Source organism: Lampetra planeri, chromosome 42 (assembly GCF_965212315.1).
Source record: "Lampetra planeri chromosome 42, kcLamPlan1.2.h2, whole genome shotgun sequence".
In the NCBI taxonomy this organism is placed as follows: Eukaryota; Metazoa; Chordata; class Hyperoartia; order Petromyzontiformes; family Petromyzontidae; genus Lampetra; species Lampetra planeri.
This window is the reverse complement of record NC_136148.1, coordinates 1,710,624-1,734,003: the sequence shown is the minus strand read 5'-3', so window position 1 is coordinate 1,734,003 and position 23,380 is coordinate 1,710,624. Positions and strand designations below refer to the sequence as shown.

General features: G+C 47.3%; 1 protein-coding gene across 2 annotated transcripts in view; it reads right to left on the bottom strand.

Annotated features, from left to right (window-relative positions):
• The window catches only part of LOC144732291 (teneurin-3-like), a 417,468-nt gene extending 411,125 nt beyond the window's left edge, over positions 1–6,343 (bottom strand). For both annotated transcript variants that reach the window (XM_078613736.1, XM_078613738.1), the window contains exon 1: positions 6,180–6,343. The gene's annotated coding sequence lies outside the window, so the exon portion shown is untranslated. The remainder of the gene's footprint in view (positions 1–6,179) is intronic.
• Positions 6,344–23,380: the final 17,037 nt, after the last annotated feature.

Sequence of the window (23,380 nt, the reverse complement as noted above, 5' to 3'; positions counted from 1 at the left end):
GCCGATTTCAAATAAATGCATTAATTGAAAATAATGCGGCGAAACACACGGAAAAGATAAACCTTAATGGCAAATAAGTGCAGGTAATGTAAAGTATGATTTCATAAATGTTGTAGTTTTTCCATTACATTTTACACTCATTTTGAGACCCCGTTAAGTGAAGATGCGCAGACTGCGACACTGTATCTAGCAGTGGAAATCTGGAAAGGTAATTTAGTATCACGATATTACAACTGCACGCAATGTTACGTACCAGCTTTATTTGCAGGTTATTTATATAACTCTGTTTCCAATAAGACGATGAACTCAGCTCGTTAATATTTTACGCAAAAGTCTAAACGCTTTTTTGTATATAAAAGCCATATGTACAGTTTACACGGATACATTCCTCATAGGTATATACATACCAGTAAAGACATCAACATGACCTCCTCACTGAACTAAAAAAAAAATCACTTACCACATCCCGTCCCCATCATTAACCTCCGATTTCCTATACCGCCAAGTAGCTTGGCCAACGTTTCAGGCAACTGGCCCTCCTTCAGAGCAGAGCGGGAGAATGGGCCGCAGCGAGATTGACCGACTTGGTAGATCACACGCTACGCTGGTGGGGGTGAGAAAACCGGGGCATTCTAAGAAAGTCAACCACCAGAGAGGGGGGGTTTTGAATTAACGTCAGAAGTCTGTGATGATCACTCAAGATTGAGTGCCAATGACACGTGGCGACCAACGCCACCTCCAAGTGACTCCCATCACAGCACAGCAGCACCACATTAATAGTAATCCAAACTTACATCTGTAAGGCGCATTTCATCCGTAGATCCCATTGCGCCCCGGGTATTGAAAGAAGAAAACGAACATAACCAAGGTAAACGGACAGAACTAGGGGGGTAAATGCCAATGAAAGGAGGCGAGTTTTCAACACAGACTTAAATATGTCTAATGACTCTGTCGTATAAGCAAAGGCAACGCGATCTATACGCCTGGGGAGTTGCAATCGTATCAAGGATTAGGCTGCGAAATGCAAGCCGCGCTATCACTCAAGCCAGTAAATGAGCCAAGAAGTAACATTGTTTAAAATGCGTCAAACGAAGCACCGTTAGAAAACAGCCAAGCACAAAACTGTCCCAAGAAATCTCAAGCCACTGCTGACATTTGGCACGGACACGAAGTTCTCGTCCAAGCACGCAACAGGCGACGATCACTTTAACATTCCAGCGTTTTTGTTTTTCTTTTGTCTCAGCCTACGAACAGGAAGAGGCACAGTTGGTACTCATTTATGTCAAATAAGTGCCTTAGGTGAAGGGTGAACCGTGGGATTGAACCTCTGACCTCCTAAACCCGAGGCAGACAGTGCGACCAGACGGCTACTGGGCGAGTTTCAGCCGCGCGCTTCGGTAAGCGTGCATTAGCGGGGCACCTTTGTCCGTGCAGGGTGGTCCAAGCTACACAGCGAAATAGTTAATTGAAATTGTTTGCTTATACACTGAGCGGCTTGTGCTGGAAGCACTCCTTTCAGATTGGTCAATGCAGAAACACTTCCTTTGTTGGCAGCCCCTCTTTAGTTCTTCAATGGCGACACGGACACAAAACAGCCTTGCGCGTTATCTCTAAGGCGGCAAACCGCGGCTCGAGACAGCCCAAACGCGCGGCTGTAGCGGGCCGGCGTGTGAATACCGAATGGATGCAGCCGAGCCAATTGCAGCAACAACAAAAAAAACTGCTTAATTCCTCTCGGTATCGACAGCCAGCTCTTTTACTCACTCGACGGCGCTCCGACCTATCTGTGAGAACCTAAGCGGTGAATAGCTAATCCCGTCCCGTGTATACATCCCCGCCGGTCGACGGGAGCTGTTCCCAACGAGTGGCGGCAGAGAGGACTCTGGGATTCGCTTCTTTTTTGTCGTTGCCGTGACGACAGCTTTTAGATCCCGAACCCCGTCATATAATTAAAAACTTTATTTTTTATTTTTTGCTAAGCCCCGGTAAGACATGCAAATAACCAGCAACGGTTTCAATTCTAATTTGTGTGAATGTGTGCGATTCGGGGCATCTGGGGCGCCGTGCTCAGTGTTTATCTTGCCAAATTAGATGCAGTTAGGAGCCTCTTGCACATTCCATTATAGCGGCATAATGAACGTAAGTGTTGTCCGCCTAACCCTTTTCAATGGAGAGCAGGCGAGGGCAAGCACAAGAACACCCACGTATAACCTCTCGCATACATCCCACTAAAGCAAGCATGAAATTGGAGGTAAATAGTGGCAGAGTCAGCATTTGTCGGGAACAATGTCTTGTGACATGCAGAGGCCCAGATGGTATGCGCTCTGACCCCAAGGCAAACACTCCCGACTTGCTTGCAGAAAAGCTCTGCTTAGTCCCTAATTGTTCGCCCCAATGCTCATTGTTTTTTTGGAGTCTCGCATTTCTTCCGGGACACCACCCCGAGTGGCCCGGCAGTTTGGAGTGTCTGTCTGCGGAGCAGAAGGGTCGAGGGTTCAGGTCCCAAGGTCCAGCGCTCCACCCTGGCACTTAAAGAGCACGGGCCAACCGAGCAGGCGAGCCTCCTCCACGGGGCACTGGGCAGACACCACAGCGGACGTGGCACGCGCAATACAAAAAAACTTTCTAGACTACGTCCTGCTCCTCAACCTGCAACATGCGGTGATCGTGGGCAAGAGGCGGTTTTGCCTTTGCTCGTTTGTCGGCACACCAATAATCTCAAACCACAAGCCACGAAGACCTTACCTGCCTAGCCACCGTCAGTGCCCGCTAACATCACTCGTTGGCAGCGCTTCGGATATTGGTCGGGCAACTCCTGGCTCTCTCGACAACCTCCATGTGAACACAGCAACACTACATCGCAAAAAAAAAGTGTTGGCAGAAGGGCAATGCAACGTTCATGCTGTGGTTTTCCCACCTGATGATGATTGTTTGTGTTGAAATCGAAACGTCGTGATTTATTTATTTTATTTTTTAATATCTACGTGACTTTACCGAAAGAACCAAAGAGTATGGATCCCTGCAGTCACGAAAACTTCAAATCTAGAAAGTTCTTGTCGTTAAAGAGTTTTTTTTATCTATCCGCAAAGCTGATGATTTATCTCAAAACGGGACAAAACGGCTCGATAAAAGTTACCTCCTGCCATGTACAATCATCACCGAAAACAAGTGTTGCCAATTGAGAATGTGCGTCTGAACATTTTCGTGAAACTCAAGTGACCGTTTTCCACAGGCGGAGTTTACATTTTAGATTAATAAATGCGTCGCAGCTGTCAAAACAAATCCTTTTTTGACTTAACGCTTCAATTTTTAGACCGGATCAGCGTGCGGTGTCACGTGGGCATCGTGAGCCACGGTCGCAGGGGGGGAGGGGGGGGTAAGCTGCGCGTTTGCATCAATCACGGTGCCGTGTAATGCACCGCTCGCTTTGCATGCTGTAGCAATTTAACATCATCAGCATGGCAAGCGTCACTGACAAGGGCCTCGCCAACCACTGGAGGCGCGCAGTCTCAAAACTCGGGCACCGTCCGCCTCTCCTCCCCGCGGCTAAACTTTCCCCAGCCCTTCCAAACGCAGACACGTTCACGTCTTCAACGCAGGCGAAGTTCTCACGTTGCGCGGTTAAACGCGGTGAACAATGCCAAGCGAAGCAGGTAGCGCGAAAGGCAAGTTGAGTCTCTCCGCTGTAATTAATTACGTAACCCACTTTTGGCTTTGAAAAAAAATATTCCTAATCTCAATGAGCAAATAAAGATTGATGTTGACCAATTTGCGAACTAATTACATTAAGTAGCCTAATATGCCAGAATAAATAAGCAGACAAAGCCTCCTTTCCCATGTTTGTCTCTCTACATTTGTTTTGCCATTCTATCCACCACTCGGCACGAGCTTCTTGGATTGGATCTTTTCAGCAGCATTGATATAATATATAAATTTGTATAATATAAACATTGGTATGAGATATATATTGGTATGATATATACAAGCAAAACTGTATGTTCTAGGCGGCGCACAAGGCTTAACACGTGTTATTTTAAATATTCCACAGTCGGTTTGGCATCAAACATAACCACAATTCCAGCAATCTCCAACTAACGCAAAGGCATTACCACATCGCCGAAGAAACGTAAACCGCTTTACCGACTGCAACAGCAACACAGAAGTTGCATATGTATCGATGATTGATCGGACGCAGTGGGCAGTGCTTACATTTTTAAACGTCGGGATTAATTGACGTTTCGTTGTATTCTCACTCTACTCTCTCTCTCTCTTGTGCGCGGCACGTTGCCCAGCTGCACGTCTGGTGCGCGTGCACACGAGGCTCCTACAAATCCATCACCGCTGGGGCGCTGGCAATTTGTGGCAACGTTTCCGAACGCAGCGATTCATTCCGAGGACTCAATTAAGCTGAAGGTGTATTATCATTACTATGCAGCGTCCGCAAACGCCTTCGCGGGGGGTAGGGTTAGCCCCCCACTCCCCCGCGTAGCACCACAGGTTTTGATGATCATATACACATCTTATGTTCATAATTCGGGGGGTTGTGGGCAGACGTAACGGTCGAAGTGCGGCGGAGGGGGCGGTATAACACAACGTTCTCATTCTTCTTCCATCTATCGCGGTATGATACGTTCGCATTACTTTCAGGTTTAAGTTTGTGAGCCATGAGAAATCCTAGGGAGTGGCGCGACCAATGCCGTTCAGTCCGCCGGAGATCGGGCATGTAGGGTGCAAGCCGTTCGCGAAATGCCACACTGCTTAGAGGGTTGTCAAATAACAACGACGACGGCGAGGGGCAATGTCAAGAGATCCACTGGGCATCACGGGGTCGTGAGAACAAGGAAGCGTCTTGCGGAGGGGCAGGCAGTCATCCAGCAGTGAATTTGTCCATGGTCGATGACGGTTATCGGTGATAACTTTATAAGATTTGGGGTTTTTCTGTTTCCTCTTTTCGGAAGCACGTGGGTTTTCTCGGAAGGGGCACAGAACGCGTGGTTTTCGCTTTAACGAAATAATGTCTGTCTGGCCGAGTACGTGTTATTGAGGGCGGCGAGAGCGCGGAACAGAATGTGCAAAAGCGTCTGGACGGCGAGATCGTAATTACAGCCGGCGTTTAATGGTTAATTATTACCTCGGGTATCATTATCTCGTACATTTTCTGCAAACGAGAGTCGCCGTTCGCTCGACGCTGCGCATTTACTCGGAAGCGCGAGCGAGCGAGCGTGCGTGCGTGCGACTGAACGCATCAACAGATTGCAGGGGCAGCCTTCCCATTTCAGTTACGCGGCTACGAGCATCATGGAGGGTGGGCAGGCAGAGACGGCGGTTTAGAGCCCAAACAAGGGCGATGGGAGGGGGGGAGGTGGAGACTAATCCCTGCAGCTGGACTCAAACCGCAGATACCCCTGGGCAAGCCCGCGGCACACACCTCGGTAAACAGCCACAATGAGCGCATCGTGGATTTTCGCTACGGCTGCGTCCGCTCCCCGCACGCACGCACTCGCTCGCCCTCTCTTTCTCGCTCGCTCGCTCTTTCACTCCGCCCGTCCCAGCGCCTCCCGTCTGCTCGTCTCAAAAGAAACCGGCCAATAATAATCATCATCGCCATTGGGCTGGCAGAGTGGCAGGAGAGGGGTGGTGTTGTTGGGAGCTGGGAGCCGAGGGAGGGAGGGCAATGTCTCGACAAAAAAGGCCCAGACTGGGGACGTGAAGAATGCGGGGGGGGGGGTGGCGGAGGACGCGTCCTGCATTCACGGCCGGCACAAAAGCGCGCACACCCCAGCGAGTCGCGTAAGCAGCAGTGGCCAGAAGCCTCCCCCTGGCTGCAGTCTCGGCATCCACGGCCCCCCACCTCAACTCGACCACCCCTCCTCCCCACCCCAACCCCCGGCTTCGGAGGATCACCCGAAAGGGGCACGAGTGCAGGAGGAGGAGGCGGCGGCTCGGCGCAATTACAAATCAGCTCGAGAAGCAAAACGGAACCGGCGGTGCACGGCGGCGCGAGGCGGGGACGCCTCTGCTGCTGATAACGACGACGACGAGACGATGGTGGTGGTGGTGGCAGTCACCGCGGCGAGCGCTGCTGCTACCAGTTGAGCCTCTGCTTCAACAACAACGATGAAGCGAAGAAGAAGAAGAGGAGGAGGTGGTGGTGGAAGCGGCGTGGCCGATTCACTTACCGGAGCGGAGACGGAGCCGGTAGCGCAGAGACGGACTGACCCCCTTCTCTTCCCTGCCTCTGCCGCAAAGCGCGGCGCAAAGTTTGAAAGGCGCGCGCGCTCGGGTGCTTTGTGAGCGCTTGCGGACAGGAGCCGCTGTGTGGCTGCGTCGGGCGAGGTACAGCGCCCTATGTGAGCGCGCATGAGCATGTATGTATCAAGCGACCGGGGGGGTGGGGGGAGGCTGATTCTGCTGCCGCTGGTGGTGGGTGGAGGAGGAGGGGGAGGAGGAGGGGAGACGAGGGAGCAGGGGGGGGGTAGAGAGGGAGAGAGGAGACACGAGGGAGGAGGAGGAGTGTGCGACTGGGAGGAAGGGGACGGAGCGCGGGTATGACTAATGCGCATGGGGGCAGCAAATTGATGTCAGAGATCGGCGTCCCGTCGCGCCGAAAGGACCTCAACATTAACCAGGGAGCGACGGCCCCGTCCCCCTTAAAGGACCGGCCGCTCTCGCTATATGTCTGCTTATTGCGGCGACAAGAGCGAAGTTAGAACTGATCTCCCAGAAAACATTCCACGCACGGGCCCAGAGTCCACCCCCCTTCCTCTCCGTGCAATATCTCTATAGGCCGCCGCCCGTGTGAGTGTATTTCGCGTGCGATGCGTCGCGGTATCGATCCCGTGGAACAGAAAAAAAGGTGATGGCACAGGCTGCGCTTCTTCCTTGCGTGCGCACGGGTTTATTGGTGGCGCACAGCAAATGGAAATATCCATAATCCTGCCGTCAGCCAGCAGCCCCGCATCGTTGCGGAACGACATATTCGCACCGAGGGCTACTTGAGCTGATTAAAAGGAAAGAGCGGCGGATTTCCAATATTTCTGTGGCAAAAAACCCGTGACACACTCAAAAGCGAAAACAGAAAAAATCGATGTTTTGATGGGTCTCCGTCAGCCTTAATCGTTGGAAACGAAGAGCTGTAACGCGCGCAATAAGAACAACACCTACACACGTGTCCGTTACATAAATGCATAATTGTTATGAGGTTCTCAACATTTGTAATTCTCGGTGAAAAAAACAATAAATTTGATCCATATCATCATCGTTATCAGCCATGGTCAATCCACCGCTGGATGAAGGCTTCCCCAAGCAACCGTCGTTCCCCACGATCCTGCAATGCTTGCAACGATCCACCCAGCATCTGCGCAAGGGGCCGCTCTCATCGCTCCGTCTCCACGTTGACGCGTTGCGTCTCTTGCCTGCCACTCCCGTCGTAATTATTGACCGTCGGTCATCAACTCAAGCGACGTGCAGTCCTTCCCGCTTGGGTTTTTGTTGCTGGCCGGCGCATGTTGCCCGTGACTCCGCGCGTGCATCTCCCTCGCCATGCTTCTTTGTGCTCCTGATTTAATTTACGAATGCGGATATACGTTTAATTGCATTTGGACTATTTGCGTTCTATAATGTTTAAGGATGTAAACAAATGCAGTCGGGACTCAAACGTGCAGCGTCTGGAAGTATGTGACCCCCTGCGTTATGAATGGAGCGTGTTAAGCAAGCAATGGACTGTAGCATGTGGAATTTACTGGTGTCACATTCACGTTGCGCACACACTGCCTATAAAATTAATACTCACCCGGCGTGAATTATCATAAAACATAGCGCATTGTGGCTCGTGTTCTGGAAGCCGTTTTCTTGCGTGGTGGATCAGCATGCTTTCGAAGTGCAACTGCTCGCCTAAATTGCAATGACACATCCCTAAATTGCAAATTACAGAGACCGTTAAATTAATTTGACAGATAGCCTAATGTCATCCCCAGACATACACTCTTCGCTTGGTCTCAGATACACGTGAGCGTGTGTTCATGTGTGCATGAAGGGGAGCGGTGACACAGTGGCTAGCGCACTAGGCTACAAACCCGGCGACCCGAGTCCGATTTTCGCTCGCGACCAAAATCGGTGACGAATATTTGAACCCGTGCTGGGCCTTCTCTAAGTCGACTCAGCCTTAAAGGAGTATCTGGTGCAATGTGTCAACATCGGCATTGGCGTGGTGTTGGACACCCACCTCCTCGTGTGCCGTTCCAGGCCTTAATAGGTGCTTGCTAACAACACTTGGTCCCACACAGTTTGTTTTTGTGTGTGAGATGCTGCCGATGTTGCTATATCACTGCTGGATGGAGGCGACTGCTCACGGTCATTGTGAAGTGTGCGCGAGAGGGAGAGGAGGGGTGGGGTGGGGGACACATAACAACACCAGCACTCGCCACCAACTCCAAGCACTCGGCCAAATTCTACAGCAGATGGTGCCCTGCATCGCGAAAACCACGGGCCCTCTCTGCAACCACACTTGCCAGCGTCACCAATACGTGGCGCGACAGCCGCGCAAAGTTGAGCGACATTTTCAGAGACCGCCCGCGTTCGCGCGACCGACCACCTCCAACGGGCTTCAGTTGCCCTCCGTCTTTATCGATCGCTATTAATCCACGCACGCAAGTTGCTGTGCTGTTGTGCCACGCCGTTGCGATTGGGAAAAGGCGTTAGTGGTTACGTGGAATTGTCGTGACGCGACAATGACAATGAGCCAAAAAGCTAATTTGCTGATTAATTGAAGGCTTAAAATGTAATGCAGTTTTACAATTGGGTGGAGTGCTGGAGCAGTGGTTAGCGAAGGGCGGTGCTCTAAACCCGGATCACCCGAGTTGGAATCCCGGCCATGGCTAACATCAGCGGCAAGTGATATCCTCCACGTCAACCCGCAGTGACCACAGCGTTGGTGAAGTATGACCCCCACCCCTCCCACCATAGACGGGCACGGCGTGAGAAAAGTGGAATGATTGTGAGAGATGACGATACGAATCTACCATTGTGTTGTTGAGTGAACGCGACGCGCGGACAATCACGGTGCAGAGACGCCAGTGGGTGTCAAAGGAGAAACAATTTCGGTTTTTTTGCCGTGCGTGTGTGTGTGTGTGTTAAACGGAGAATGAAGTTACCCTGTGCAGTGCAGTTTGCACAAAAAAACAAGTGTGATTTTTTTTGGTGTTATATCGGAATAAGTTGAGTTATTTCAGCTGCTTCTTAAAGCAGACGCGGTGACTCATCGGCGCCGCGCTGCATCCCGAGCGCACATCGCAAGCCTGCCTAGCGCAGCCAACGAACATCCTGAGTTTTGCAACCACAACAAAATATACAGATAAAGCAGAACATCGCTTTTTTTTCTCTCTCACAACGTGCCCTTCATTTAGTTTGTGCGGAATCTACTTTGCTTTTTAGATCGGTAATTGAAAGTGAAATTCCGTAAATACGGCAGAAGCGTTGTTCGGAACAGAGCGTCGGCGTGATAACGTCAGCGACAAAAGCCATCGGACATCACGAGTAGGCGAGCGATATCAGAGGCGGTCTTGAAGAACCATCAGCCGGCGTGGTGAGGTATAGTCAAACAGCCGTCTCCTCCGCCCACCCCACGTGTATCACATCCAGCAGTGGATCTACAAGTGGGTTGCACGGCAGTATGACAACACACACACACACACAGAGCCCTGTGTTGTAAGTCAAGCGGTTGAGCGTGCGTCTTTTAATCCTGTTTGACCAGATTTTGGATAACTATTTTGACAACAGGCCCACGTTTTGGATACGTCTTGCTCGAGGTGTCATCTTATAACTAGGAGAATAGGGACATTTAAAGCATTGCATTTTGATTGAAAACTCATTTCTTTAGAACTGCTTTTTGCGTTTCGTTTGTTGTCCTTCCCCCGCCCCTCCAATCAGCACGGTTGGCTTCGTGGTGTGCGAAAGAAGGTCTACATGCGTACATTGCATGGTTGTCTGCATCTGTGTTGTTTCATATTTTTATGTGGTACCATTTCCTTTCTTTTCCATAAACATTGTTTTAAAATCCTCGGGATTGTAGTGTCCACCTACGTGGTGGTGGTGGTGGTGGTCAGCGTGAATGTGAAGCGCTCGTAACAAAGACAAAGATCCCCCACATAGCCTCTAACGGACTTGTTGGGGCAAATCCTTTTAGCCAGCACCCTTATTAAGGCCGGCACCGCTCACACGAGAGAGGTGGGTGGCCAACACCACGCCCAGCCACCTTTGTCCCCCGAGAGGTGTTGCTCACACATCGCTCGGAACCAACACGCGTGGTCAAGGTCACCAATGTTATTGCACAAGTCAAGTCGACGAGAACGTGAGTTTAACACGCAGTAGGCTTTCGCGACCAATAGCATCCATAATGCAGTGGTTTTTTGGGTCGTTAAAACCGCCACCACCCGACACAGCCAATTAGTAAGGGTTGTCACGTAAATAGAACATGCCAATTTAATACGCAGTAGGCTTTCGCGACCAATAGCATCCATAATGCAGTGTTTTTTGGGGTCGTTAAAACCGCCACCACCCGACACAGCCAATTAGTAAGGGTAGTCACGTAAACAGAACATGCCAATTCGTTACTAGTACAGCACACCGGTGTGTGTGTTTGAGTGCAAATTCACCACATTTACAATCTGGGTACGGATTTGCTCTCCAACACACCGGTGTGCTGTACTAGTGACAAATTCTATGGGAACCTCATTTGCCAGTAAAAATATGATAATTGGTTTTTTTACCCTTCTATCTGGCAACAAAACTGACACCTTTTTACAAGGCGTCATGTTTGCATAGACCGCAATACCTGCAGTCATATTACAAACAAAAGAACATAACTCTGATAATGTGCACTGTCCTTGAAGTTGATTGGTCCACACCCGAGACAGCTTTCCTTAGAGCCTAGTCTCACATGGGTTGGACCAAATTGGCACGTTCTGTTTACGTGACAAACCTTACTAGTTGGCTGTGTCGGGTGGTGGCGGGTTTAAAGACACATTTATATATTTTTACGCGATCTAACCCAAAAAAAACTGTATTATGGATGATCACGTGTCAGGAAAATCACGACGCCGCTTATCCGACTCGCCGTGGGGCCGAGGTCGGATCTGTGAACATATGAAGAAAATGAGAATTACACCGTGCACAATTAGGTTACAGAAAACACAGTTCAAAGCTGCCCTGAACATCGGGACGATGCTGGACAACTCCTCCTTTGAAGTGAGCGAACGTTCGAGAGATGAATCACACACATCGCGGTACTGTGTATGCTGAACTTCTTTCGCACCGTACGTAGGTGCCGTGTGAATGTCGGATGAGTGAACGTCGATGGAGAATTCCAGTTGCACCTCGCACAAATACTTCACCGCGGTGTGGGCGGTGAATTCGGACGTGGCCAATGTGTGATGGTCGGGTATGTGACGTTGTACCTTTTTGGAACAAGCAAAAAAATACGTAATAATAGGCTTTTTTCGCTTTTTTCTGTTGCCATAAAAAAGGGGAAACACCCTCTTATTATATTTTGGTACCGTCAAAGGAGGTCTAATGATGAGGAAGCACAAAAAAACATAATTAAATAATTGTGTTGCCCCGCATAGTATTAAATAAAACAGAAACGTCTCCAAAATAACTTGCAAGGCCATTTACATTATTGTCTCCAGTTCAATGCGCAGACCGACACACGTGCACCTGTCCACAGATAGCGCAGCTAAATTAGCATTCGTATCTCTCTCCAGCCCCTAAGTGTATTAATTTGAATGTGAAGTGAATGCCTTTGATTTTACGTCACTCACGCCATACGAAGACAGTCCCATTGAAATACAATCTCACGTGGAGACGCCATTCTTGTTTTTTTATATATATAAAAAAAAACCTGGATTTTTTTCATGTAGGCGAGAAGAATTCGAATTGAACAAAAGCTCATCATGTGGCCATGGGAACGCACCCAATTAAAGGGGATTCCCCTCCCCCCCGCACCTCTCCCAAATTAATTGGCTGCCGACCGCGCGGTGAGTGGGACACATTTGTATAGGAACCAGGACTTGCCTTGTCGCTCATCTCGTCAAGGAACTTAAACCGTCATCCCCGCCGCAGCGGCTTTTGGCTCGGCCATCGAACAAAGACGGCGGTCACCGCATCGCGCGGCGCTTTCAGGCGCGTTTCTGCGAGCCGTCTGGAACGCTCTTTCCTTCCGATATTAGGAAGCCACCGGAGATATGCACTTTTACATTTAGATTTAAAACTCATTTCTTTAGAACTTGTTTTCGTGTGTTTAGTTTGTTGTCCTTCGCCCGCACCTCCGATTAGCACGGATGGCTATGTACGGTGCCAAAGAAGCTCAACATAATACGGGAATACAAGCTGTAACGATAGAACTATATTTATGTACAATATATACTGGTAGGAACCTCCTGGTTACACAAGCCCACAGGGGATTATTGTGTCCGTCGTGCAGGGAGGGGCTGAGTGGGGAGGGAAGGGCTGGGAGGGGATGGTGGGGAGGGGCTGGGTGGGGAGGGTGGGGCTGGGTGGGGAGGGGAGGGTGGGGAGAGGCTGGGTGGGGAGGGTGGGGAGGGGCTGGTTTGGGAAGGTGGGGCTGGGTGGGAGGGGTGGGGCTGGGTGGGGAGGGGAGGGTGGGGAGAGGCTGGGTGGGGAGGGTGGGGAGGGGCTGGTTTGGGAGGGTGGGGCTGGGTGGGGGGGTGGGGCTGGGTGGGGAGGGGCTGGCCACCCTGTGGTGCCCTTATAAAACTCAACGTTTAACCTACTCACGCCGGCTTGTGCCCGCCCTCACAGTCGGGCATATTTGCGGAATACACCACGCCGCCGTTGACCCTGGCCATTGACCGAGCAACCCAACGTTCCTACCAGCTCCCTCCGCAGGAATGTGTTACAACGAGCCTCACTCCAAATGATTTCCAACTCGAGCCTTGGGGCGGTCTCCCTTTTGATTCCACCGCCCATCATCACTTCCACTCATTAGCCTCCCGCCGATGTTCCCTCCATCACTTTTTTGTCCCAACCACCTCTTCCAAGACGTCTGGCCAGCGTAGAAGACGATGAAAAAAGAACCCTCTACAGCAGTGGTTCTTAACCTTTACTGCAGCCTTGCACCCATTTGGTTCTCAATCGCGAAAAAAATATATAATGTTAATGAATTCATGGGTTTGATGAAACAACGTACTTGTACTTGGTTGTCCGTGGTTAATTTGTGTTTCGATGATTTACTTTCGAAAACATCTGGCCGCAGCCCAGGTTAAGAACCACTGCTCGATCCGGGGCTCTCTCGTGCCTGCGTCTTGCCTGCAGTGGCATGAGAAACACATTGCAGGGCTGCGCCTTCATTTATTCCTTACCATTCGTTCACAAAGCGAGGGTCAACGTACTCTGCAAGCCATTCAACACAGTATCAAATCAACCGAGTTGCATGAACATGCCCTCTAAAGTAACAGGCATGTCTGTTTTTGAAAAGGTAGCACGTACACACACAAACATCGAGTCGTGATTTTTTGGGATAGAGAAAAACTGTCATGCCTTCAAATCATGTTTTCACAATGAACTACGCATGTACGCTATAATTTATACAATCCGATTTCAGAAAAGAATAGAGTGGAAATGCAACAGCGTTTCAAGACGTCGTACATAATAGTGCACGTGCATCATATGCAATCCCAGTTTGGAAATATATATTTATATCCGAAATGCAACAGCGGTTCAATACGCCATACAGAATAGTGCACATGCATGATAGGGCGAAAGCAGGCGTATGTGTATATTTATAAAAGAAACGAGACCGTCATAGATTTTAAAAATAATCCGCGCATAATTACTTAAGAGGAACGGTGCAACCATCGACGCGTACCGCAAACAAAGACTTGTCTGGACCCTCCTGAAAAACGCCTGAGACCAAGTGAGGCTTTCCTCGGTAAAGAAGCGGAAAAACAACAACAACAATAAAATAACAGGAAGAACATCTCGATAGCACAGGCGGCTTGAGGGAGGCAGTTCCAGACCACGGGGGTACCAAAAGGACAGCAACGATCTCCGCTTGCATGGGGATTGAAGGAAGACGGGTCACCGTCTATGTTCTAATAACCATATTCTTCTTCTTTCGTACGGCTGATGTAGAACCAGAGCAACAACTACAATTTCACATGCAGGTGGTCAAGCCAAATGACCGCGTCTGGAGCGGCGGGGTGTATCGCTGTGACGTCTCCTTCCTGTGTGGGGAACGTGCTGGGTTTTCATTCTGAAAATCCAATGTTCGGCTGGAGGATCCTTGTTTCAGGGCCTATCTGGCACGTCGCTTCACACTGAAGAGGGCCGTTGGCGTGGCTTGTGTTGTTGCTGTTCCGGAGATCGATGATCGATGTTCAGGTCGCCGCGTTGATTGCATTCGTCGTGATTTCGTGCTGAACGGGGTGGGCCGCGTGAAGGCTGCTACCATCTTCCACTCCGTAACAATAATGCGAGTTAACAAACTGAATTACACTTGTCAATATGACTGCCTTAAAGAGAGAACATGTACATAAGGCGACGTTTTGGGCAATCATCTTCTAACCGCACGCCTATTGTTTGTATGATCTGAAGGCAGTGTTGTTGATGAATGCGCCGAGTTTTTTTTATTGATCTTTGAGCACCACCGCCAACGCAGCGTTACCAAATTATTTGTTAAACTCATAACAATAAGTGACAGATCAATTATGTTGTACGACTCAAGTAATCGTTTTCTACGTTTTTCTCCCAACTTTATTCATTTACTCAGTGTGTTTTTTTAATTAAATGTTCATTCATAGAAACGAATTGCTACGCGAATAATATACGGCCCTTTATGCAATCGCAGAATGCCTTTGATCTTACGTCAATCACGCCACACGAGACAGTTTCATTAAAATAGACCCTCGCATTGGAGGAGATATGCCAAACGCGGAAAATAAAATCATCGGTATTTTTTTTTGTTGGGCACGAGAATAAATTGGCATTTGAACAAAGGCTCAACACGTGGCCGCGAGGAGGCGCGTGTAGGCCTCCCCGTTCCTTATTGGTCGCTGCGGGTTGCTCTGAACATGCGTCACAAAGACCGTCATGCAGTGCGGGCTGGTGAAGGGCAGGCCAGCACCGGTTTAGATATCACGAGCGAACGACGTTGCAAGGAATCGAACTCGGAATCACGGGATGCCGGGTTCACAGCGCAGTGCGCAAATCACTGTGTGCCGCCACTCCACTTTACAATAACAAGTCACGTTTAGTAGGATAAGTAAAATGTTTTGAAGGTTCTTAACCTTTACTGCAGCCTTGCACCCCTTTGGATCTCCGTCGTTAAAACATTTATAATGTCAATCAATATATTGGTTTTATGAAACAAAGTAGTTGTATTTTTATTTAAAGCGTTCGTGACTGCAGGGATTCATATTCTTGGTTCTTTCGGTAAAGTCACATAGAAGGGAAATAATAAAATAATATAATTTTTTTTACAATATTTATTTTTTCTTTTATTATTTCCCTTCTACGTAACTTTACCGAAAGAACCAAGAATATAAAGTAGTTGTACTTTCGTGCCCGCGCTTAATTTGTGTTTCGATGATTTACCTTCTAAACAACACTGGCATGTCTCGCACCCCCCAAGTTAAGAAACCACTGTTTTAGAGTCTTATGGGACATAGCAGGAGTGAACGCGTTTAAGAGCACTACGAGGTGTCTATGGCTAAGGTTTGGCCTCTGAAACCGTTGTCAAGACAAGCATGCGAGCCTTCCATGACCCTTGTGCGTGCATTGCTTTTGACATCTGGGCGCGCTATGCAATCCGGTGCGGTCACTTTACAGTAGTGCTTTGTAAACAGTGGCCTATATGCCTAGTAAGGAGTCAATCAAAAGTGGATTCCCAGAAGTGTGCTAAGAAGCTTTTCACAGAACCTGGAACCTCCCAGCAGTCATTGGCAGAGTTTGGCAAAAAGCAAACTTAAGAATGCAGTGGACCGCTGCTTCAACTAGCAGCAGTCAAACACGGGCCAGTACTTATCCACAAAATTAGTTAAAGAGGGGGGGGGGGGGGGAAATGACGGATAATTGGAGTGTAATTTGAAAACAACAAAGGGAAGAAAAAAATCATTCAAGAATTCGTCGTAACCTTCTGATGTTTTGTTAATAAAAAAAAACGTTAAATGATATTACATTCTTCGGCAGCGGATTGTCTTTGGCATCGGTGCTCAGCGTTGTGTGAAACGATTTCATAAAGAAAATGAAAGCAACGTTCTAATGAGCAGACACAATGTTGATTTTAGGGGGCCAAACTGTGAGACCCCCCTCCACCCACCGAGGCACTGCCCCCGGTTCACCTTTTTCTCCTCTAACCCCCTCCCCCCTCTCCCCAAATATATTTTTGATTTCCTTTAATTGCTTGCAGCTGGAGTCTAGAGATCACCACTGAGTGCCAATGTAAACCATTAGCTGAATGGCACTTTTCCTGTTCATTTCGTGTGTGTTTAGATTTGAAGGAGAGATATATATTAATCATGACTCAAAGTCCAAACGGGGACCATTCAAGGGCACGTTCATTGGGAATTGTTCGCGCGATGCGGCTCACTCCTCGTCAGGGGGAAACTGCCACGCGGACAGAATAGAAGCTCGAAGGGAACCTGGTTTCACGGGTTTACAAGTTGGTTTTCGTACAGTGAGTACGTTTATTATTATTATTATTCGCATTTCGTTTGTCATTCTCCAGATGCTGTGAAGCGGTATATGATGATGACAATAACAAGGCAGCCATGCAAGTCTGGCTTGGGGGGGTGTTTTCCCGAAGCGTTGCTTTAGTGTGGCTGATTCAGTGTGTGTGCGAAATGCCTTTACACACGGTCTGATGTGACTTAGGCAACCGACCACCAGAAGCAGCAACAGCCCAGGCAAGTTTGAGTCTCAGTCACGGCTACCAACATTGTTTAGCAGGAGCAGCAACAGCCCACCCAAGTTTGAGTCTCAGTCACGGCTACCAACATTGTTTAGCAGGAGCAGCAACAGCCCACCCAAGTTTGAGTCTCAGTCACGGCTACCAACATTGTTTAGCAGGAGCAGCAACAGCCCACCCAAGTTTGAGTCTCAGTCACGGCTACCAACATTGTTTAGCAGGAGCAGCAACAGCCCACCCAAGTTTGAGTCTCAGTCACGGCTACCAACATTGTTTAGCAGGAGCAGCAACAGCCCACCCAAGTTTGAGTCTCAGTCACGGCTACCAACATTGTTTAGCAGGAGCAGCAACAGCCCACCCAAGTTTGAGTCTCAGTCACGGCTACCAACATTGTTTAGCAGGAGCAGCAACAGCCCAGGCAAGGTTGAGTCTCAGTCACGGCTACCAACATTGTTTAGCAGAAACAGCAAAAGCCCAGCTAATGTGACTTAGGCAACCGAAAGATATTCTCACAACCCCATCATCAATATAATATGGGGTATGCCTTCATCCAGCTGTGGCTTGACCATTGCTGATGATGATGATGATGAAAGGAAATGCACTGGCCCGTGTTAGAACTCAAGTACACCTGGGCCTGAAGGTATACATTAAAAATCACTGAGTGTTACCCCTCCCCCTACCCTGTGCAGCTATGGAGATGAGGAGGGGGGGGTTATTATTCATTAACAGGCATGGCCGTATCTTTTTAACTGTCGACTTTATAAAGAAATATCTGTCGGGGGGGGGGGAGCGAACATATTTTAAAGTTTAAAATATCACGCCCATTTATGGAACAACCTTAGCTTTCATTTGATACCGACATTATGAGGGGGTTGGGTTTGTCATTGCTAGATGAGATGCACAGAATGTATACACGCATATCAATAGACCTGACATTAATAGTTTCCACCTATTGGAAAAGGCTAAGCGAAGACAAATAACACAACGCAATAACAATGAGCGCAAACGATAATGTTGGTGTCATACACTCATACAGTAAAACAAGTGTGACCCACGATAATTTACGTGCAGGAATGTGTCGTTCAAAATTAGCACAAAATTAGCACAGTGCCTCCTTCACGTCATTCGGTCAAACAGCAAGGTAGTTGCCGGCAACAGGGAGCTAGTTGCTGGCAACAGGGATGTAGTTGCCGGCAACAGGGATGTAGTTGCCGGCAACAGGGATGTAGTTGCCGGCAACAGGGATGTAGTTGCCGGCAACAGGGATGTAGTTGCCGGCAACAGGGATGTAGTTGCCGGCAACAGGGATGTAGTTGCCGGCAACAGGGATGTAGTTGCCGGCAACAGGGATGTAGTTGCCGGCAACAGGGATGTAGTTGCCGGCAACAGGGATGTAGTTGCCGGCAACAGGGATGTAGTTGCCGGCAACAGGGATGTAGTTGCCGGCAACAGGGATGTAGTTGCCGGCAACAGGGATGTAGTTGCCGGCAACAGGGAGGTAGTTTCCGGCAACAGGGATGTAGTTGCTGGCAACGTCAAATGTCAACACTTGTGGTGAACTGGTTAGCAAATTGGACTTGCAATCTGTAGCTTGCCAGGTTTGTCCAACCTCCCGGTGCGCCAGCTGTAATGTGTTTCTTAAATTCCCCGCCCCTCCCCCCCCCCAGCCTCCCCGCCTCCTCGGGCGTAGTGGGGTCAAGTGTGCGCCATGCCACCTCTTGTAACACGAGAATCAGTATAAGTCAAAACGTCAAATGCAGAGGATCTCGTATAGCTTCGTCTGCCTTCAGGTCCCTTGCCACCAACAGTGGTGTGAGCGAGCTAATTGCACGGCTGCTATAAGGAAGAAGACGACTCATGAGGTCGTAACACAGCGCCAGCAATGCACGGGGAATTAACTTACACACCGCAGTGCGCTCATGGCCATGCAAGCCAAACCCGTGGACCTCGTGGTGAAACCACTGTCTGTTGTGCTCCTTTAAACGAGGAGGAAAAGCAAAATTGCAATAAACTCTCTCTTCTGAAACCGTCTCGTGGTTATCAGAGCTCGACATTGGCATTCAGCTCCCGAATGTATTGCCATCATACGCAAGAATAGAACAGGGCCATCAATAGAAGTCATTACTAGTTTGTTTCTCTGCGCATGTGGTCTGATTCGTGATAGCTGAACTAGAAAGCCGGCTAAACAATTTAACCCGCCACTAATAAACTTGGCCAAGGCATGAGCACGGGCTAGAGTAAATATTTTGCATTTTGTCTCACAATTGTTCCGGAAATTAAACATTAAAAATGTTATACGCTATGTTAAATGTAATGTGCACTGCTAATTGTACATTTACAAGTTCCACAGTGCAGAATAACTGCCTTGCCGCACGATAAACATCAGCCGGATTTAGGAATTAGTTTTATTTTGGTGGAGTGGTGGTGCAGTGGTTTAGTGCACTGTGCAATGAACCTACTGACTTAAGATTGATTCCCGACCAAGGCTAGCATCAGTGGCAACGTGATATCTAACATGATCTTGTTCCCTCCCTTCACCTACCTGCATTTACATGGTGAAGTATGGTCAATCAAAAACCCCCATGAACGGCATTGCATGGTGAGACCTTCATCCAGCAGTGGACTGACAAATGACTGTAAGTGTTGTCACCATTATTTCTTGTCATGTATCTGCACTATCATATTACTTACAGTAAAAACAAAAATCCAAGCGCTCCGTTTGGTGTGGCCAGATTTCCCAGTCTGCTGGACGAAATCTGTGACTACTGGACATCTGTGAAAAAGAGATTTGGCGGTCATCTGATCCCCCCCCCACTCCCCCGAGTCTAAATAAATCTTCTGATCCTGATATTCTGGTTCTGAATCAGGGCTGCAGCATGTCCACGTGCCATTGTCGGTCGGGCGCGGGGTTTTCCAGTGTCAGATAGATGCACCACGTGCTTTGGTGTTTATTTGGCTCGCCTTCAAATGTCTCACGGTGTCAGGTGCACGATAATCGTACACCATAATCGTACACGATCATCGTGCACGATAATCGTACACGATAATCGTGCACGATCATCGTACACGATAATCGTACACGATAATCGTACACGATAATCGTGCACGATCATCGTACAGTCCGTTTTGCTAAATATCGCCATATTGCAATTATCCTAGCTCGTGTTAGCTTTCTTAAATATTTCATTTCCTGAAAATAATTTCTGAAATAATGAAGTCAATAATATATATTTATATAATTAGGCAATTTTAACATTACCCATGAATGCTTCACAACGTGTTACTTTCTACGTAATTGGCCGCATGGCAATTATTTTCGTACTTCATTTAATTAGTTCTTGTGTGACTGACAGCATCTGCTCGACGAGCTTTACAGATTGTAAAATTGCAGTGCCTTAGAATGCTTATGGGAGGCTCATGTTGCGTGAACTGCGGTCGGAGAACTTTTCAGTGCATCTTTAATAGCATTGTCAGAGTAACAAAGCAACAGAAACAAGATGAGACAACACGTGAAGTTCCATTCAAAATTGACGCGACATCTGATATCTCGATAGCCTTCATTGTGATCATTTAACATCGTATCGTGTCATGAAAATGTTACATCGCGAAAGCACCTGCGTTGATGCAAGACGGTCCGATACGAATGTAGCACCCTCGATACAACGGACGCATACAACTGAAGAAGAGACAACTGATCCACAGCAATATGCAATTCTGCTGTTCATTGTCAATTACTGTCCGTACAAATGGACTGCTTGAGTTGGTTTCCTAAAAAGAATCACTGGCTACAAATGTGAAGTGGTAATAATTACGTATTATTAGTCATCTATTACAACATAGAGCAGTGGTTTGTTTAAATGTCCCATGTGGTCAAGAATAATATCTAGTGATTGCACGTGGTCCTCTCCCATTCCACCTAATGGTTTATTCTTAGGTGGAGCAGATTATAATTGAAACTGACATGCCGCTCGTTAACGCTGTCAAAGCTTTTTCCAAACCTGAAAGCAGAGTGAAAGGCCGCTGAAGTTGTCTGCAAGATGAATACATTTCAATCGCCATCGAATAGCCGAAAGTGAATACGTCGAAAAAAATGTAAAGCAAATGTTACCTAAATGAAAAGCCAAAGATGTGAAGTTGTCGCTGGGTGATTTAATCAATTAAATATACGTGGCAAATGACGGCGCTGCTGATTTAAATTGTCTAGGGATCATATAACACACAATTAGGGCAAAAGTCCGTCGTTAAAGTGATTTAATGTAATGGCTATGTAATGTTTAAGCTTGGTTTTCAGTGCCATCTGTAACATGTCGCGTGTGCTGCACGAGTTTGATATTTGTTGTGCTGCAACGACACATTGATGACTAATTATACATCTGGTGGTGGTTTTACTGTATGGGAATTCAGTGTGCATTACTTTATTCTGCGTTTGTCTGGTCTGGGTTCCGTCAATAAAAAAACCCCACACAAAGTCACGCAGCAAAACAGGATAATACAATGCACACAATAAACAATGTATTGTAAGTTAATTAAAACTATCTTCCAGTCTATGATCACACCATTATAAAGTCCCACATGTGTTCATAGCAGAACGTTTTTCGTGTGTTTGCAACGTGGTTCCACTCTTATATCACCACTACTACCACGGTCACCATTCCCATGAATATTCTTAGGTTTTTTCGGTAAAGTCACGTAGGTAAAACATTTAAATTAATAAAAGTAAAATACATTTTTTTTTTAAATTAATTTTAAATTTTTACCTACGTGACTTTACCGAAAAAAACTAAGAATATAAATCCTTGCAGTCAAGAAAGCTTCAAATCTAGGACATTCCCATGAACTCCACGCATTGATTCCTTCCCACTATGTCTGAGGACCTCAGCAGACCAGACTAATTTACTTCGCCTCATCCAAACTGCCCTAGTCAAAACTCCCTCCAGTGTTTTCTTTCTCCAAGTTATTTGCAACGTTGCACAATGCAAGGAGAGCACGAACTCCTCAGTATGATTCCTTCGACAATGCTCTTTGGTTGCTGACCAATTGGCATTTTAAGTCATCAAACCTTTCCTTAGCAACCGTGATTTAAAATAAATAAAATATGTATACCCGCGGTATTCGAGAGGATACAAACTTACAAGTTTAATAATAAAAATAGATTTAATACAGCTCTTTTTCAGCTGTTAGTTGTATTAAGGGTTTACACAAAACCTGCCTATCATGATAGCATATCAAAAAAATACCGTTCAAAAAAATCCCGCGTGAATGCAGTAAGACCACAGATAGTTATTCTCCAAAAAATGCAATTTTGTAGCAGGTATGCATTTTAAAAATTTTGTAACAAAAAATAATGCTATTCTGAATTGCCTTTCTCTGAACTCGCCAAGCAATCATATTTCTCTCCACCAAGCACTCAGTCGAAAATCACTTTAATTGGCCTCTGGTAGCATCCTACTTGGGAATGCTGCTGCTGCTGCCTTTTAGTGACGGCCAGCACACTGCGGTTCGATTCAATCGCCAGGCGTGGCAGTTGAAACAATCGTGCAACTTCTTGGTTCTTTCAGTAAAGTCACGTAGAATGGAAATAATAAAATAATAAAAATGAAACATAATAAAATAATTCTCACGATGTTTCGGCCACAACGCAAGCAGCCGTCCTCAGGTGAAGAACAGGTCTGAGGACGGCTGCTTGCGTTGTGGCCGAAACGTCGTGAGAATTATTTTATTATGTTTTATTTTTATTATTTTGTTATTTCCCTTCTACGTGACTTTACCGAAAGAACCAAGAAGATGAATCCCTGCAGTCACGAAAGCTTTAAAATAATTGTATTATGTTTTATTTTTATTATTTTATTATTTCCCTTCTACGTGACTTTACCGACAGAACCAAGAAGATGAATCCCTGCAGTCACGAAAGCTTTAAAATAATTGTATTATGTTTTATTTTTATTATTTTATTATTTCCCTTCTACGTGACTTCACCGACAGAACCAAGAAGATGAATCCCTGCAGTCACTAAAGCTTTAAAATAATTGTATTTTGTTTTATTTGTATTATTTTATTATTTCCCTTCTACGTGACTTTACCGACAGAACCAAGAAGATGAATCCCTGCAGTCACGAAAGCTTTAAAATAATTGTATTATGTTTTATTTTTATTATTTTATTATTTCCCTTCTACGTGACTTTACCGACAGAACCAAGAAGATGAATCCCTGCAGTCACGAAAGCTTTACATCGAAATAAAATCGTGCAAGTTTCAAAAATCGTCTCTACCTACACCCAGCAATGCAAGTTGATAGACCGCAGTCAATCGATCGACAGGTCACAGGTAGTGGGGTAAAACGAAGGCAATTCCATATCTTCCGAGATGTCTGGCCAGGGTAGGCCAATGACTCCGTAGAGGGACTGTCTGGAGCTCCCTCTAGCGGAGGCCATTCTGCCAGCAGTGACGTTGAGTGTGTAG